Raw genomic sequence first — 20,229 nt, 5'->3', positions numbered from 1 at the left:
TTGGAACGTGCCAAGATTGATAAAGAAAAGAAAGAAATTACAGAAGAATGCCTGAGCATGAATCTTGAACTATCTGACTGCATTGCTCAAAAGCAGAAAATTTTGGATGAAGAGAAGAAGCTGTTTGCTCTTGAAAAGAGAAATATTGCTAAGAAATATGCAACAATTGCTAAAGAGCTTGCATAAAAGAAAAAATGCCTCGACATTGCTTCTGAGAATGAAAAGAGCAGCTCAGATGAAGAGAGACGAGAGTTTGATAAAGAAAAGAAGATGTTTGAGAAGCTTAAGAAGGAGTTAGAAGGTAAGCTTCTAGATACTACACAAAAATTGTCTGATCTTAAGACAGAACTTGAAACTGAACTGAAAATGAGAATTGAACTTAAAGAGAAGTATGATTTAGTTGCTGATGAAAGAGACCAGCTTTTAAAGAAAGTAAAAGATTTTTCAAGTGCTCAAAGCTCAACTGGTTCTCCTTCATAGTGTAAAACCAGCTTAACAACTTTTATGACTGTTCTAAATCTAACAGTTATTCAAGCAGCCCTAAATCAAATGTTTCTAAGAACTATTATCGTTCTTCTAATCAATATTATCAAGGGTATGTCATCGGATCACCCAATTATTCTTCTAAAGTTAAAAGTGTTTGGGTAAATAAAGCTGAATCTGTTTCGTCTCGTAACTCTATTGTTACTAACAATGTTCTTCCTTGTGTTGTGAGATCTACTAATGATCTAATAAATCTTAGCAATAGAAGGATCATGTGCTCCACATGCAAAACCACTGATTTTGTGAACAGGAGGAGATACAACAAGTGGATTGGAGACAACAGATATCAGAAGAGCTGGAAGAGTAATAACATGTATGATAATAATAACTGGTATAGATCCTATTGCATATATGATCAACCTGTTAAAAGTGCAAAAAAAGAAAACATCTAATAAAAATAGATGGTTTGGCAGTTACAACATCCCACAACCTGCTAAGAAAGAAGAACCCAAGTTCGTTTGGGTACCAAAATCTGTTTAATCTGATTTTTCAGGTGTGTCATTACTGTGCTGATCAAAATTTCATGCTTATGATGCACTAATGCAGGGGGAGTTTGTATATTGTCCAAAAGAGGCTTCTGAATAAATCAGTTCAAAACTCGTGCTTAAACGATTGAGGTTTCTAAACATTCAGTTTAGGACCCGTGCTTTAACGATAATGGCTTCTGAACAATTCAGTTCAGGACCCGTGCTAAAATGTTTCCAATTTTTATTATTATTTTGAGTTGAACTAAAATATTACTCAAATCTATTTCCTAGGGGGAGTCTCCATATATTTTTATAAATGTTTTTCGGAAAGTAAACTGTTTTCTGGAACGAGTACATTTTCTGAGCAGGTATTTCCTGAGATTTTAGTTGCGTAATTTCTCATCGAACATAATTCCAATACATGTTTCAGCTATTCTTCAAACCGTTATTATCACGTCTCTTAAATAATAATCATTTTTGGTGATAATACACTCGTTTGTAATCAAAGGTTGTTTTTCCGATATTTTTTTTACTTTGATTGATATACATCCGTTATTTTTTGAATATTTGAATCTGTAAACTCGTACTTACAGATCTTCATTCATTTCTCTCACGTACTGATAATCTGATTTTGCGTATCAATCCTTAATTGATTGTACTTCAAAGCTACATATCTTGATAAATTTTATCTGATCATTGTGCTTTATAGCAATAATAATTTTGATCAATTGTTTGTGATAAACTGAGCATATTGTTATTTTAGGAGGGATTTAGTGCTTTACATAAATACATCAATGGAATGTCAGAACCGACAGACCTAACCATGAGGATAGCAATATCTGAGTGAGCATTAAATACACAATGGGTTTGTGTGCAGAGCTTAAAATGAAAAATGAGAGGGATAGTTGTTGTGAGACAAAAGAATTTATGAGAGTTGTGTGAGGATCAAAAGAATAAACAGAATCCTTATAAAACTTCAAAATGCCGGACATACTACATAATCTATTAGTTCTCAATTCTTTCGAGACTAATATTAAAAAAGGCAAAGCCTGAGCCAATTCTTATCACAACCCCACCAGTTACTCATTTATCTCTTAACAGGTAAGTGTTTCAATAACACTTGGGGCACGCAGCTCACAATCTATTAATTTCTCATCCGGAGAAAGTTGATATTGAAAAAGAAGGATATATGTCCCCCCCTTTCAAGTCTTTTTGATCACATATTGAGTCAGATAAATTTGTGTAGTCCACATGATTTATCTTTTTGAGCATAAACAAAAGCATATGTTGCTTTATTTTTCTACACTACACAGATTTTGTAATTTATATGTTATTTTGCCGAAACATTCATAGATATGCTATTATTAAGTTATCGATGATTGAATGAAAGTCCTGGTGAGATGAACCTTAAAAAGTCTCATATATGAAGTACATTCGTTATACTGAATATATCTGTTATATTCACAGACCAATCTTTTTATAAGATTGATAACAATTTCATAAGTTGAATTTGGTTGCTATTTCCCCATCCTCTTAATTTGAAAAGATTATACAAATAGATTTGAAAAGATCTGCTTACAATTTTATGAATTGACGGTTCTAGCTGAATTTCATTCATTCTGATGTATGATGCTAATGATTCTCATTTCATCATAAGGGGGAGTATGAAATAACGAATGAAATGATCAATTCTGAATGATATAATGGGAGTATGATATAAAAATCAAGGGGGAGTAACATCAAATGGGAGTATGAGATAAAGATTGAGAATCGACAAAAGACTCAAAAGAGTGTGACTGAAGATAATTTCTGTGATACATTGTTTGAGAGATGTTGAATGTAAAGATTTCATCTTTACAAAAGTTTACTGATAGAGATATCTCAACAAAGATAATGTTTAATTTCGGGGGAGAATGTTTGTGAACTTTATCTGAAGAACTTCATTTATGGGGAGAATGTTAGTAATTTGTTATCTAAAGAGATTCTTTGAAGATCATGTCTTGAAGATTGTTGCTGATATTGTTCTTCATTGTCAAATGAGAAGATCGTTTTTGTTCTTCATTCGAGGGGAAGAATATTGGAACATTTTCTCAACAAAAGATCGTCTGAAGATCATAAAGCTGAGATTGTTTGAAGTTTCTTTTTGAAGATTTCAAGAAGTCATAAAGTGCTTAAAGTGACAAAGTTCAAACAAGATTCAAAGCGCATAAATTCTTTCAAACCTGAATACAAAGGGAGAGAATGTTAGGACTGAATTTTAGTGTTAAATTGTATTCGTCTTGAAAGTTTATAATTATCTATAATAGTATCAAAACGTGTTTGACTTTGTTAGTCATATTTTGACTCGAAGGGTTCTTAGTTTGACCCTATATAAGCTTTGTCCTTTAGTGTTATTAGGTATCAGGAGAGCTTCATTGTAAAACATAAGTTCAATTGAGAGATTGAATATACTTTGACTTGTTGACTTTTTCTCTCAACTCTCCTTTAAGTGTTCTTGAATATTCATAAAGATTGACATTGAATTCATGAAGATATATGAAGATTGATCATATTGTGGACTCACATTTATCGTTAAAAAATTACAAATTTTATTTTGAATTAAATTGTTAATTATGCATCCCATGATCCCAAAAAGATTAATTAGATTAGATGAAAGGATGAGAAATTGCACCTTGGATCCACGGCCGGTCCTAAGATTTTTTATGCCCTGTGCGAAAATAATAAAATATGCCCCTAACCCTATTTTTTAAGTCAATGAAACAACGAAACATGCGATTTTTTAAAGAATTTAGAACCTATTCAAACAAAGTATCTCATCCTCATGTTGATTTTTATTAATTATAATAATAAAAAATACAATGAGAAGAACATAGAAACCAAAACCCCGAATACAAAATATAAATAATAAATCCTGGATTAAGATCATGCTTCCTTCTTTTCCAGTTTTACCTTTTCCAAATTAAAATTAGCAAAATAGAAACTTTATTTCAATATATGGGACTTAAAAGACAAGAAAAACCATAATTAGTTTAACTAAGATAGTAAATTACATCCAAGTTATTGTCATAGTATGCAAAAAGTAAAAAACTCAAAAGTTACAGGTCTAATGACTAAAGGCTAAGGGCCTATCTGTTAGCAACTTAATAAGTTTAATGGATCTAACAGCTTATTCGCTCAACTATGCATGATTGTTTCGTAGTGGCTTAATGATATAGAAAGCGACTTATCCAATAAACTTTGAGGAGCTTTATATAGAAAGCCAAAAAAATTTTCCAAACATGTCCCTTTCAACTAAAAAAAACGCTCCTTACGTTTGTGAAAAAACTCTCAAACAAAAACTTTTCCAACTTATACAAACAAAAACTTTTCCAACTTTCCAACTTTTTCCAACGATGTGCATTCAGTATTCATCACTACTAGGCCTTGAGCCTGTTTTTATAGTTAAAGCTCAGTTGCTCAATTACCAAATTATTAAACCCAAAACTAGTAATAAATGACAACTTGATGCCCCTTTAGGCTTTGATGCCCTGTGCGACCGCACGGGCTGCACGTGGCCAGGGCCGGCCCTGCTTGGATCTAGGCCGTCTATCGGCATTTACTTTTCTAACTTGATACGTGATCTTTTTGGAAAAGAGTGTGGTACGCCTTTTTTCCTTGTAACAAATTACACTAGCTTCTCTCAACCCACCATTTCATGAGAATTATAAGAGTACTCGTGCAATGTAGCGAGACACATCTCGATTTTAATGTTTTATTTTATTATTTGTTTTTGTCGATGTTATAATACGATTTTATGTGTTTTTAAGAAAACATTAATGATTTTATTTTTGAATAAAATATAAATTTGAAGATATCATAAAAATTAAAAAAATATATATCAATGTTAATATCAAATCAACTATTTAAAAGTTCTCATTTTTATGTAGTTTCTTTAATTTAATTTTTATTATAATTTAATTTAAGTTTAATAACAAAATAATTTATTTTTAGTTTAGTAATATAAATTTTTTAATAGATAATAATTAAATATTCTGTTAGAACTCAATGATTATCCTAATTATATTTTAGGTTTTTTATATTTAAAATAATATGTTTATCCTATATTTGATTATGTTTATCCGCAGTTAGTTACATGAATTCAGATATGGAGCTTTAATAAGTTGTACTTACACACAATCTACTTGCAATCTTGAGTTCTAAGTAATATACATTAATAAACAATACTTTACGCATAAAAAGTGGTTTTTAAGAGTTTTTGTCAAATGCTTTATAATATAGTATAGATAAGTCTATTTGAGCCAATCTTGTCTGTCAAATGATACATTAAATATGAATAAAAAAGACTGTTATAATTTAGCTTAACTTTTTATATATATATATATATATATATATATATAGTTTGTTTCAAATGCAAACATTGCATTTGTATAATGGTCTAAAGTTACGCGGTGACAATTTTGTGATTATTGAGAAGTCTCGTGACAATTTTGTGATTATGAATGTTTAGATTGTAGATCTAAATCCAAGGGTTGAGAATTGGTTTTACGGGTCTCACGAAAAACCCTTAGTCTCATATGATCCCAACTCTCTCTCTCTCTCTCTCTCTCTCTCTATATATATACATATATATATATATATATATATATAGGGTTGGGTTCACGTGAGACCAAGGGTTTTTCGTTAGACCCGTAAGATCAATTTATGTTTATTGATCAACATTATAAGCTAATGATTTAATGACCTAAAGTTGCACGGTGATAATTTTGTGATTATTGAGAAGTCTCGTGGCATTTATGAATCTTCAAATTGTCAGATTGTAGATCTAATCCAAGGGTAGAAAATTGATCTTACGGGTCTCACGAAAAACCTTTGGTCTCACATGATCCCAAATATATATACATATATATATATACATATATATATATATATATGGCCCATTCAAGGGAGAACTGCTTAGTTTGTGGTAACTGTAAGATCCAATCTCAACCACAATTCAACGGATAAATTAGGAAATTAATAATTATGGTAATTTGAGTTAAAATTATAATTAGAGGACATTTTAGGTATTTTAAAAAACTACTCTCTCCTCTCTCCTCTCTCATCTCTCCGACCTCCAATCTCCGGCCTCCGGTGAACATTAATCCGGCAAGTACCAAGTAATCACAAAGATACACAATGTGATACCATTGTGATACCAACTATGATACCAACTCAAACCTTAAAAACAAAGATACACAATGTGATACCCATTATGATATATTATGATACCGATTTCACCGGAGGCTGGAGAATGGAGAGAGAAGAGATGAGAGAGGAGAGAGGAGAGAGGAGAGAGGAGAGAGAAGAGAGGAGTTTTTAAAAAAATACCTAATATGTCCTCTAACTATAATTTTAACTCAAACTATCATAATTATTAAATTTCTAATTTATCACTTGATTTGTGGTTGAGATTGGACCTCACAGTTACCACAAACTAATCAGTTGTCATTTGATTAGGCCCTATATCTATATATATATATATATAAACATATGTGTATATGTATACAAGAGAAATTCAAATGAAAACTACGAATTTGTTAAGAAGAGTAATAACCAATCTCAATCATTTTCAATGATTTAGTGAGTTTCATTTTAGCCATTTAGCCAAGGACTCAAGATGGTCTAAGTGAGTGTATGTTTTATATATGAAATTCATGGACTTATTTTGTTTCACAAATGAAATTCGTTATTATGGGTTTTTAACATTTTTGTTTTTTTCAATTTAAATACATAGGGGCGATTCATGTGTGAACTACAAATTTTTAAGAATTATGAGAATTTATATATTCATTGATGCATATACAATATCAAAATATGTATTCGTCAATTAGTACTATACATGCATGCAAGTATATATGCACATATACTCAGATGAAATTCGTTAGTGTATATGTCAATGAATATACAAATTTCTATGGTTATCAAGTTTTTTTATACTTTTCATATGAACCGACCCTTATATATAGTGACGGCGGTAGGGGAAGGTTCAGGCGAGAACCTAAAAAACATATTGAAGCTGTTAAATTAATTAAGCCAAATGATGTGATTAAAGCACGGTTCCTATGACAAATTAATCTAGAAAAGTAGTCAAGTTTACAACCAATTTTTGGCGGGAGAATTAGAAGAGAAACCACTTACATGAACATTGCTTCCTTGAGACTCCGGCCCCGACATTTCTTCCGGCAGTGGCGACCCCTTATCCGACCACGCTTTCAAAACTTTGTCGTAATTCAACTTCAATAATAATCGAGGTCCTTTTTCAACACCTGAACTCTCCTCTCAGAGAATCGGATTCCCCATTTCCGGCTCCAACTTCATCAATTCGTCTACTTCCTTCTTCTTTTCAGTGGAGCGTTCTTGGATTTTGTTGAAACCAGTGGCGATATATTCATCACCTTGACGGCCGGAAAACTCCACCAATTCCCTTCATCTACATTTCTCAATGCCCTCACTCCATTTCTCAATCCGATTCCGAAATTGAACTCCAAATTCCCCCCAAATCCGAGCCCCATCAGATACCCATAACAAGTGTTGTAATTGTAATTGTAATTGTAATCGAAACATAATTTTTTCACTCAAAATTTCATCATTTCCCATAATAGATATGGATTTCCCCATGATACCATCGATCCCCTCCTCAACGTCCTCATCAAGCATCGACTCTGTATCAAAATCATCTTGATATCCTTCACTCATTTCCATTGACTTCGAATTGGAACTACAATTCCAACTCCCACCAAATTCAATCTCCCCTGATTCCTGCCTTCTGGTTCAATTGAAGAACCGGGTTTCACCTTAATTGACCCTTCGGTTCCAGGAAAGGGTAAAAGCAACTCGGGTGGTTCGTTGAAGAAATAATTGTGTTTTTTGGGTAATTTGGAGTGCTTATTATCATTTTTAGTTGAGAAAATGGTGGGACAAGCTGTTGAGAGAAGATGGGCTGCTTCTGTAAGTTTGATTGGGTCTTTTTCTGGGTGTTCGAGGCTTTCGAGTCGAGACGGCCACTAATGAATTGCTTGATTCCGAGAGAGTTGAAGATGAATGTGAAGTTCTACTAGTAGTAGTAGTAGTAGTAGTTGTTGTTGTTGTAGATGAGGATTTAACGAGTGTTGTCAAGATCAAATCCATAAGTTCTTCCTCTTAAACAAGATGACATTTTGAGACTTGAAGAAATTCAATTCACTCCCAAATTCATAAAGCAAACACTCAAAAGAAACCCAAAATCTATGGATAATTGAGACCCAGATCCTAAATTCACAAAATTTGTTGAAAGATCTTCTAGAGTTGAGCTAAAGAAAGACGAAGAACCCTGAACCCTGAAAAAGTACATATATTTCTATCTATAAACAAATGATGGGTTCTTGAGGAAAAATCCAAAGAACAATTTTTAATTATTGAAACCTTTTTCTAGAACCCACAAAGGAACAAGTTTGCAGAAATGTGTCATGTCATGGAACTACTAAGCATTTAGCTAAATCGGGAAAGCGTGCACAGAGAGGGGATTTATTACAGAGATACAAATAACCCAAAAACTTAAACTGGGTTTACTCACAGCAACATCCAATATTAAATGTTGATCAAGATTTATGACTACACACGCAATAGATACATAGATATGGATATAGATATAGATATACAGAGAGAGAAAGAGAGATTGGAGATATAGAAGTGGAAGAAGAAATCCGTTGGGAAATCCAGTAAGATTGGCAGAGACCCACCTCTAATCACAATTCTTCTCTCCCTCTGCGATTTGAACTAATAATTTTCAACTTAAAATCATCATAAAAATTATTAATAATCAACTATTCAGAAAATAATTGAGTTAGATAGATGAAACTAACAAAAACCTTTATAAAACTTTTAAATATTTAACCCGAAAGTTAAAAAATTTAAGATGAAAAATGATAACTTTCTTGTCCTGATCCACAACACCTCAATAATTTGCAAATTCATACAAATTGAATCCATCATCCGCGATAAATTCAATAAAAGAAAGGAGTACAAGCAGAGTTGTTTACATAGTGAACTGAAATTAAATACAATGCACCAAAATTTAAAACCAACCTGATTTATGTCGTTGAATCGTATTCTGCATGGTAAAACCTGTCGTTAAAGGTTTTATATGACAACTCTTCTGTATGAAGATTTGCCCATGAGGTATATGGTTTTTGATAGAAGAATGTTGATTAGTACAAGAAATGTATTTTGAAATTTTTGGACCATGCATTATGTATGGTAGATTTTTGTACTTTGGGACCTGAAGGGTGTATAAACATGTATTTCTTTGAATAGTTTCGTTACCCTGTTCCAAGTTCAGAAAATCTTCTTCCATTTGTCTTACAGCCTTCTTGGGACAGAACTGATCTTTGAATCGGTTTACAAATTCCGCCCAAGATAGTGTTTGTAAGACATCTGTCCTGGCCAAAGACTCTACTTCCCACCAAAATAGAGCATTGGACTTCAACATAGATACGAAAAATTGAACTTTATCTGCTTCTGGACACCTAATGGTGTTAAACACAGATTCAATCTCCTTGATCCAGCACATAGCCTTAACTGGATGTCTTTCTCCTAAGAAAGTTGGCGGTTTACAAGTCAAGAACATCTTTATGTCTTCTTCCTTGTTGTGAGCAACTGGAACAGAGGGATGCACTTCCACTCTTTCCGTTTCAACCCTGTCCGGTATTCCCATCATAGATGCCAAGGTTTCCCTTAACTTCCCCATTTCCTCTGCCATCATATCTCTTGTTATGTATTCTGGATGTGGCACCTGTTTCTCCTGAACATTCCTAGAGTGAGATTCTTCATGTTCACAATGTGTTTCAGCCTGACCCCTTCCTTGTGTCTGGTTTCTTCTGTGCCTCTTCCCCTTGTTCTTCCCCGACCTCTATTTCCAGAAGTACTCGTTGGAAGATTAACAGATGATTCTTCTCTTTTTTAAAACTCATGATGAGCAATTCTCTCAGATCTCCGCGTTCGGCTAGACATCTGCAGATTTCAATGTTAATGATCACGTATTCACATACCACTTTTTGTAACACCCCATACCACACATTGCATTTAACACATACTTCATTTACAAGAAATATATGTTTATACACCCTTCAGGTCCCAAAGTAGAAGAATCTACCATACAGATACATGGTCCAAAAATTTCAAAATCACAGTAATCTCAAAGGATATAATAGTAAGAGTTATATCACACATCATACATACAAATGCCACCCTTATATCCAAAGGTACACCTCTCCTTGCTATGCCACCCTTATCCCATGGTACACCTCTCTTTGATATGCCACCCTTATCCCATGGTACACCTTTCCTTGATATGCCACCCTTATTTTCTCATCAAATCATTTTACAAAATATTTCCAATTAGAACAGACCGCAGTCATAAATGTTCTAATGGAATGTCATCAGTTCAAAATCATCATTATAAAAAATTCTCATTCTTTAACATCATAAAAGAATATTATAATGATGATTTATTTGAACAAATACTTTAGTCAAAGTACCAAATCGGTCAACCTTAACAATTTGGGCAACATAGACTTGGTTGAACTTCGTCTTCGGTCAAATCTTGGCCGATATATCAATTCGGACAACACATGTCATATGTCCGATTTACGAATCCGGACAACATATCCACTCGTCCGATTTACCAATCCGGACAATGTTAAAACAAGTCCGATCAAGATTTGTCTAGTTTATATACATGGAATCATTTTCCAACATTAAAGTCCGATCAAAACACAATCGGATTTATACTACACCGGGTAAGCCCTTGATCGATTTATGTCTAAACCGGATAGCTCTTGGTCGTATTCCTACTTTTCCGTTCAATACCCTTGTCCGATTTATATATTTCAAAATCTTACCATCTTTAATCCGGTCAACTCTATGATCGGTTTAAGACTAAATCGGACAACACGTGTCCGACTTACAAAATAATCCAGACATCACCTGTCCGATTTAAAGCCAATTCTGGGTAATTGTTTATAACTTAATTCAGTATTCAAATCATGAGGAATTACTTTTGAAGATAAAATAAGATGAATCAAAATACTCATCTTATGCAATTTCTTTTGAAAACCAACTTCTTGAATCCAGTCAAAATGCAATCCGATCACCATTTTTCTTTAAATCACTCTCTAGTTCACAAAATGGCAAGAGAGGTGAATGGAGGCCTCACCCTTCTTTTATACTCTTTCTAAAAAGAGAAAGTCGGCTTAACAACCCCCTTTTTCATGCATGCCGGTACATCCATTTTAAACATACTCATGCATACAAATATTCTCATGCATGTCCATCACATGTATGCATACTCATTCATGCATACTTATTAATTATTTTTACATGTGGATATTCATACACAAATAATTTTCTTGTACCATGAATTCATATTATGCATAAAATTCAAATGCTCACATGATCAAATATATCAATTTATCATGCTGTCACATAAACATATATTAGATAATCACGTATTTAGTTACCTCAGGTGATAACCAAGACCCGGTTATCACAAGTACCCACTCATCTAGACGACCACATGTAGTAGAAGGGATTGTAGAGGAGAGTAGATAGAGAGAATTGATGACCGCAAACCTGGAGGGTTGAGCATATCTTTGGGGACTGATAGGCTTGAATAAAACGGTCAGGTTTCCTTCTTCAGCAACACCTTTATCCTTAGAGAAGGTTTTATGGTTCTTTGCAGACATCTCTTTCTCCCCCTGGGATGAAGATTCCCTGATAGATACTCCTTTTTGAGCGACAACTGGTCTGGTGTGGTATTGAATAGTGAAGTCATCATCATCGTCGTCTTCATCATCATCATCAGCACCTAGATCTTTTCCAACATCGAGAAAGAAAAGAGGATCATCAACTTCATCATCATCATTATCATCATCATCTTCCTTATCACCAACATTAGCTGCAGAGGTAACAGGAAGGTCTTCATCTTTAGCATTAGCTTTGACGGCATCATCATTGTCCTCAGCTTCAGCTTCACGGGATGTGATGGCATCTACAACTTCAACATCAGCTTCACCTGCTTTAGCTCTTTCATCTCGAGCTCAAACACTTGATTTATCAATCAGCTTTTGTGAAAGAAGGTGCAGGAACTGGTGTTGGACATTGAAGAAGATCCACTATCTACTTCATCAGCTCACCATGCCTGTTAAGCTGAGCTTGCGCTTCATCGGCCTTGCTATTGAGAGCAGAGATGGCCTCAACATTAATGCGTACATCAGCTTGCACCGCAGATAGCAGTTTCTGTACCTCGTTGACTTTAGCTTTGACAACAGAGCGGTCAGAAGAGAGGTCTTCCTTGATAGGCATGTCTTGGTGAACTTGCTTCATTTTGTCCAAGACATCGACTACCACCAGGAGTAGAAGCTTGACATCTTCAGCCATATTATACTCAGCTTCCATGTTGAAGGTTCTTCATCAATAGGACCTGAAAAGGATGAAATTTGAACAAAAAGGTAGCTCTTGGTTATAAAAATTGAAAGGGAAGGAGGATGGTATAGTACCTGAAGGGTCATCAGCACCATCTGAAGGATTGATGCTGGTTCTCTCAAGGTTACCATCCAAAGGATAGGCTTCCGATGATTGAGGTATCTCGAGAGAAGGAACCTCAGGTCCCGTGGTGATTGCTTCATCACTAGTGAGCTCAATCATTGATGAATCACCAGCATGTGTTGAGACCAAAAAAGGTGGAGAAGAGAAGATGGCTGAGAATGGTCAACAGTGGCTATGCTGATATTCACACCTTCAGTGATTTGGGTCACTGAGGCGGTTGGGAGAGGAGCCACGTGTACGACAATGACTGAAGAAATCACTTACGAGCTAAGAGGGGTAATAGTAGAAGTTGCCTTAGGGATAAGGCTTGTTTCAATGACTGAAACCTGTTAAGAGGTAACAGCCATGGATGTGGGTAGCCCCTTTTTGCCTTTCTAGGCACTCGATGGAGAACCAATAGTGGCTTGAGAGGAGGTTCTGTTAAAAGAGGGGGTGGTGGTGGTAGGGATAGACTGAGGGGGGTTTGCCTTAATCTGGACCATCGGAGCAAGGGAAGAATGACATATAGGCATTGTTGGAGAAGATGAAAAAGTGCTGCACGAGCTATCCATAAGAGCGAAAATTGCAATATCTGCATGTTTAAACCTGTGGTCCAAGATTCTAGACCCAATCCTGCAAATAGATAAGTTTCCTTTTGTGGGGGTATTTTTTTGCTAAAGATCTTAGCAAACACCATGTGTAGGAATCTGGTGTAAGGCACACTACCTTTTCTCTTTGGTGCTTGTTCAGCTTCAACACCAAGTCTTCGAAGAAAACACAAACAAAGTTTATTGGCCTCTGACGAATGATACAAACGCTAAAGTTGGGGGTATTTGACCCGAAGGATCTTTGGTTATTATTTAATAAGTTTTCATTTGAGTATAACTGTTTTTATCTTAAAAGCTGTTAATAATAACCAAGAACTCTAGAGATTGGTATTTCTTGTTATAATTTGGAAGTTGAGACCGTAAGCTCTAATCTGATGAGACTCGAGAGCTTTGAGAGTTGTGTTCCAGATGTCTGTAAGAACCTGAGTGGTTATACTTCTTATGTGGTAAGATCGTTTTATAACTTGCAGTTGTTGCTTTACTGAAGTTATATTTGTTTAAAGTGATTGAATGTTCGAATGTGGTTTCAAAACAGGTTTGGGTGATCTTCACCCTATAATTGCAAAGAAAGGGTTTTCTCACTACACCTCATGGTCTAACCCTCACTTTTGTGTTTTAAAAATATGCATTGTAGGTCCGACTGGGTCCGAGGATAAGGGGAAAGGGAAAATGTGAATATTTTCTTTATGTGCTTAACTGCTATTTTGAAGATCAGCCTGTTACTAGATGAATTTTTAAGAATGCATGTTGTTATACGTGTGATGTGTAAGAACATTATTTTGGAATTTTTGAGTTGTAAATTATGTAATATAAGTTCCTTGTACCAGTGTGACCAATGTGGTGTAAATGTATTCTTTATATGTGAAGTACATACTTATATGCAAATGTGGAAAGTGGGGTGTTAAATCTTCATTAACGCAAAAAACTTATCACAAAAGCTCCGGTCATTGAACCAAATATGATGTCGTCCACATAAGTTGTACTAGTAGCATCTCAGCTTTTATACCTTTTGATGAACAAGGTTGTGTCAATCTTACCCTTCTCAAAGCCATTGGAGATTAAAAAGGTCGAGAGTCGTTCGTACCAAGCTTTGGGTGCCTGTTTGAGGCCATACAGAGCTTTGTCTAGGTAGTGCACGTACTCTAGATGTGTAGAGCTCTCGAACCCATGTGGTTGTTGCACTTAGACTTCTTCTTTAAGCTTACCATTCAGAAAGGCTGACTTAACGTCTATTTGATAGACCTGAAAGCCTTTATATGTAGAGAAAGCCAAAAACAGTCGAATTGCTTCTAGCCTTGCTAATGGCGTAAAGGTCTCGTCATAGTTTATGATTTTTTCTTGGCAGTAGCCTTTGGCAACTAACCTGACTTTGTTCCTTACAACGATGTCATCCTCATCCTTTTTGTTCCTGAACACCCACTTAGTATCAATTGTAATTTTATCATTAGGTAGAGGAACGAGAGTCCATACCTTATTCCATTCGAATTGAAGAAGCTCATCTTGCATGGCATCGACCCAGTTTGGGTCTGGGAGTGCTTCATGGTTCTTCTTGGGTTCTACCATGCTAAGGAAGTTTACAAATAAACATTCATTTGTAGTGGCAACTCTAGTCTTTACGCCTTGGGAAAGATCACCAATGATTTGGTGTGAGGGATGGTCTTTCGTTCATCTTGTTATGGGAGGATATGGAGTTGGTGGAGTTCAGATATCTTGCTCGATTGTTCTGCATTAAGTTCCTTGTTGGTGATGATGGTTCTGCTTGCTCCCCCTCGAATTGTGATATACAAAAGGACCAGGTTTAGATACAAAGATGGTATTCTCTGGTTCTGAAGGACTGGGCTCTGATACAAAGCTGCTTGGCTCTGGATCCGCAAGATCACAAGAAGGAGTAGAGGCATCAGAAGGCTAGAGATAGATGTATGTTAGACCATATAACTCTTATTTGTAGAAGAAATGAAAAACAACAAGTGTGAAGGAGCAGAAGGCCGATTAAAAACTTCCAGGAAAAACGACTAAGTGTTCAATACAACCAAAAAGCCGATGAAACGACCAGAGATGCGATGAATCGAGCATCTTCATAACCCCTCTGGTTACCAACACTTGGAGTCTTCTACAACAGTTCAACCAGAGGCATACGATGAAGATATCAAGATATGGTTGAATAACGTTCCATAAAAGACAGCTGGAGATGACGAATCGACAACTGGATTCTACAAAGATTTGATTTGTTTTATTTACTTTCCATGTCTAGATAAGCTTTATTTTTCCTAGAATATTTGCTACATATTCTCTCTAGATAGCTATCTCCTTATTTAGCTTTCTAGTATAAATAGGCATTAGGCCTCTTGTAATCGGTAACGCTTTTCACAATCATTTAAAATAAAGTGAATTTTCCGGCACTCAAGAATATTCTTTGAATATTCATATATGTGTTCATCATTTTATTCATCCATACGACATAATTAGGTTATTCTTAACTTTATTATTAGTGTTATTGAGAGATCTGGGATCAACAATTGGTATTAGAGCCAATTGATTGTTCTTCAATCAAAACAATCATTAAAAACTCTCAATTCGCTTTTTCCATCCATTCTCGAGTTCATAAAAATCTTCTCTAAAAAGCATAATTTTTCTCTTCCAAATCTTCAATGGCCAACTGGAATTCTGCTTATAGTGTTGGTTCTCTCACCAAACCTCCAACTCTTCAAAGAGAAGAGTATCCACAATGGAGGATAAGGATGGTGAATTTATTGGAAGGGATAGACAGGAATCTCCTCAGATCTGTCATAGAGGGTCCCTACATACCTCAGACTCTTGTTCCAAGAGTCCCAGCAACGAGCACGACAACAGAAGTAGCAGCTTACTACAGGCCCAAGGACGAGAAAAATTGGGATAAGAAGACCTGGAGCGCGTAGAGGCTTACAAAAAGGCCAAAAGACTGATTATCATGGCCATTCCCAATGAAATCTTTCAATCCCTCGATGCATGCACCACAACAAAGGAACTATGGGACGAGCTGGCAAGTCAACTAGAAGGAGGCGCAAAAACGAAGAAAAATCATAGAGCTCAATGTCTCAACGAGTATACTAACTTCAAGGATCTTCCTGATGAATTGATTTAGAATACGTATGATCGTTTCAACACATTGATCAATCAATGTCGTCGAAATGACATCTCCAGGACGAAGGAAAATAATAATGTGTTATTTCTTAAAAGTCTCGGCGATGAGTGGACTCAGCTGTCGATGTCCCTCCAAGCAAATCAGGACTTAGACACCTGGTCACTTCATGACGTCTATGGAAAACTTGCTGCACAAGAAAATGATATTATGAAGAGAAAAGTGTCCATCGGTGGACCTGTTGCTCTTGCTGCAGAAGAAAAGGACGTTTCAAGGACCTCCACCAGAGACCACAGGAGAAAAGGCAAGAAGGCACTGGTAGTAGAGTCAGAATCTGAAGACAAGACATCAGATTCCAGTGATGATCTCAAAGCCTTTGCCAAGTCTCTGTCCTTGATAACGAAACAGTTCCAGAGGAAGTTCGTCAAGAAGCCATTTAAACGAAGAGACTCCAGAAGGGAGAAGTTCCAGCCCTCCTATGAAAAGAAGCCGATGAAGTTCCATTAGAGGGAAGAAAGAAGATAGGGAAAAGAAGATAGAGAAAAGAGAAGAGAAGACAGAGACGGAAGGAAAAATGACCTTCGCTGCTTCAGATGTGGAAAAATCGGTCATTTCTCAAAACAGTGCAGAGGACGTCTGGTGAAGGATGCTGATGATACAAGAACAAGTATAAATACAATCCTAAAGAGCAAGCCTGATGGCTGAAAAAGAAAATTGGGTGTATTGGACCTGTAAATTCAGCTTTGATATTGATCTATTACTCTGAATGAACTCTAGGATGATTATAGTGCAGCGAAAACAATATTAAGAACAAAATAGAGTAAAATATACCAAGAACACACAGTTAAGATGATGAAGAAGATGAACACAGGAGAATAGCTTCAAAGGTTTTTCAATTCAATTGAAAATAAGACGATTACAATTCGGAAGCACACTGAATACAAAGGCCTAAGCTGCTATTTATACTAGACCCTAACGACCTTACTGACATGATCTAGAAAGTGAAATCATCTAAGTCGTCCTTAAAGTCTATTAAAATCTAGTCACGTGAGAAGCACATGCAGCTAACAACCTTTGAAAAACAGTAGAACAGGATCTTCACAGAATACTAATCCGCAGACCCTCTGTGAGCCATCTCAGAGGCTCTGCTGTAGTAGACTTGTATGATCTTATTGTCACAGGACCATTTTCCAGAACCTCTGTGAGAGACATTAGAGGTTATGTCATTCTTGACTTGCACGATGAAACAGCTTCTGATGCTAGTCCTCTGTTGTCTTCTGTGGAAGATACCCTTCTGCCAACACTTGCAGAATACTTTTTCATACTTTTACATTAAGTGAATATTAGAGCTAACAATCTCCCCCTAAGTATGAAAAAGTAAAATTGAACAAATGGATGCAAGAAATGACTAAATGAAAGAATTACAAGAGGAGATTAAACTCATCCTCTGAAAAAAAATTACAAAATTGAAAGAATAGAAAAATTTGTTTCTCAGGCCTATACTATTACAGAAGATTAGTCCACAGCAGAGTCTGGATAGTCATCTACGGCAAATTGCAGATCTGACTTGATATTTTTGTAGACTTTAAAAATCCACTCTCTGTGCACCTCTGCTGCTACTAGGTTGAACACCCACTCAAGTGACTCTGTTGAATACTTGTTCACCTCTGCCGGATCAAAGAACCTTAGAATGTCATCCTTGTCCAAGAAAACAAACCCAAAGACGGGATTGTGGACAATGGTGTTGGGATGACATCTAAGCAACCAACTTGGCCTGTTCTTTGGAGGGGAAATCTTCAAATCTGGTTGGGCGAACCTCATCGCGATATCGAAATCTTTCTGGCTGTAGTATTTTACTTGAGCGTGCATTACTTCGATCAGCCTTCTAAGAGAAGTCGAATAGCTTGACCTCCTCTCCATGTACTTGTTAAGAATTTTGTGCAAGAAGATAAGGTCAAATACACAAAGGTTTTGGAGGTCATCATCTGTGAATGTGTATAGGTTGCCGTCATCCCTCTTCACCACATATTAAGCATAAAGCACGGTCTTCTTCAGCATAGTCCTTGGAGATATGGTTTCAAGAAAAGTTATCACGTGCTCTGAGAAGACCTGCTCACGTGGCCTTGTGAGTTTTGAGAAGTGAAACTTTGCAGCAGCAGAAGGCATTCCTGTAAGCTCTGGATCGTAAAGGGGCTCCGTGTCCACGACAGAGTAATGCCACCGCAGAATCTCCTCCACAGTGGTTACGGGCTCTGTGCGCACTTGCTGCATAGGAATTTTGCTCATCGATTCAAGGATCTCAGAAACCCTTCCCACTGTGGCAGATTCTGGAATTCTGGTTTCTTCTTCTTCTAGTATCGGCCTCTGGGTGGACCCCTCTGGTAGGATTGGCTTGACAGTTCCTACCAGAGCGTCGAACATACCCGTGGATGTTTCCTCCTTCGCCATTTTGGAGGAAGAGCCTTCTCCAGCTCTCTGGGGATAGGGGATCTACCCTTTCTTGCTTGGGCCTCTACCAAAGATGCCTTTAACGCTCGAACTAGGTCTGGGTCGTCATACTCTTCTTCATTTATCTCCTCTGGCGTCTCAAAGCTTGACCCCTTCTGTGGCGACTCCTCTACAGCTTTACCCTTGCCTTTCCCCTTAGGCTCTGGAGATTTGTCTTTAGTGAATAGGGCAGCAGCAGAGTCCACTATTTTTAGTGGTCTGGCAGAGGTTGTCTTCTTAGGCTCTTCAGTCTTTTTCTATATCTTCTTCTCCCCCTCATGACGATCATGGTCATCACCCCCTTCATCGTCATGGATTTTGGTGGCTTCTGTTTTGCATGTAGTAAGGGGAGCCTTCTTCAATCGCCTCAGAATCCTAGTAGCTGCCTTCTCCATTTTCTCGATCACCAACTCAGCGTTCACAGAAGCGTTGCTTATGTCGATGTATGTGGCCCACTTCATTTTAGAGAGGATGCAATAGATTTCGCTTCTTAAAGTGTCACCCTCTTTGACAAGCTTTGAAGTGCAGTCTCTTATTGATTGGTTGGAAGCTCGAGCTTCTTTAAGGAGTTGGTCGGTATATTTACGCACGATCTCTTCTAGGGGTTCAACCATTGCGTCTAGCTCTCTGTGATGGCTAGATGGTTGATGTTTGCCCTGGAGGATTTGGTATCAACGCCATAGGTGACTGCAGAGGAGAACATCTGCTTGATCTCATCCTTGAAGGCGGAATAGTCTGTGTAGCCGACAGAGATGAAATCAGCAGCAGACTAGGCGGCTACCTCTGATAACTCTGTCTTCAGCTTTTGGATTGAGGAAGGGTTGAGAGACAGAGCGCTGAAAGCTTTTGTGAGGTGGTCTTTATGAAGGACAGAGCTCTGAAGGGATGAAAGGGTCGCCTTGAGTTCTGAAGTTGTGGATGTCAACTCCTTCATAGCCTCTGTTATTGGTGCAAACGCCTCTGTCGATGGTTGAGAGGTTTACAAGCTTTTTAACTCGTCTAACCTCTGTAATACCACTGTGGCGAAGGTTTGTAACTCCCCCTCGTCACATAGGTATCCTGGGAACCTAGATCACCAACACATGGTGACCTAGTAGCCTTGGAGTGTGAGGCGCCCTCAGCGACTGGTTTTGCGATGTCAGCTCGGGGACTTCCACCGGATCCTCGAACATCTCCAATTGGAGAGCCTACCAGTGTTCAGTCGATATCGTGCCTAGTAGGTTCAGAGCCTAAATCGGCAGAGGGATCGAGTGTGGACTTTGGGTGTTCTAGACCCGCAGTCTCTGTGAACCTCTCATATGCCTCTGTAGCATAAGTTGGTTGTTCACTCTTGTGAGGAGAGGCAACAGATGCCTCTTTGGGTTGTGACAAGTCCTTGGGCGAATGGACTCTTATTTTATAACCA

General features: G+C 36.9%; 1 pseudogene; it reads right to left on the bottom strand.

Annotated features, from left to right (window-relative positions):
• Positions 1–898: 898 nt before the first annotated feature.
• On the bottom strand, positions 899–8,205 carry LOC112502225 (annotated as a pseudogene).
• Between the last annotated feature and the right edge of the window lie 12,024 nt (positions 8,206–20,229).

Source organism: Cynara cardunculus, unplaced genomic scaffold (assembly GCF_001531365.2).
Source record: "Cynara cardunculus var. scolymus isolate 2C unplaced genomic scaffold, CcrdV1 Un_Scaffold_1086, whole genome shotgun sequence".
In the NCBI taxonomy this organism is placed as follows: domain Eukaryota; kingdom Viridiplantae; phylum Streptophyta; class Magnoliopsida; order Asterales; family Asteraceae; genus Cynara; species Cynara cardunculus.
This window is presented reverse-complemented; position numbering and strand designations above follow the sequence as displayed.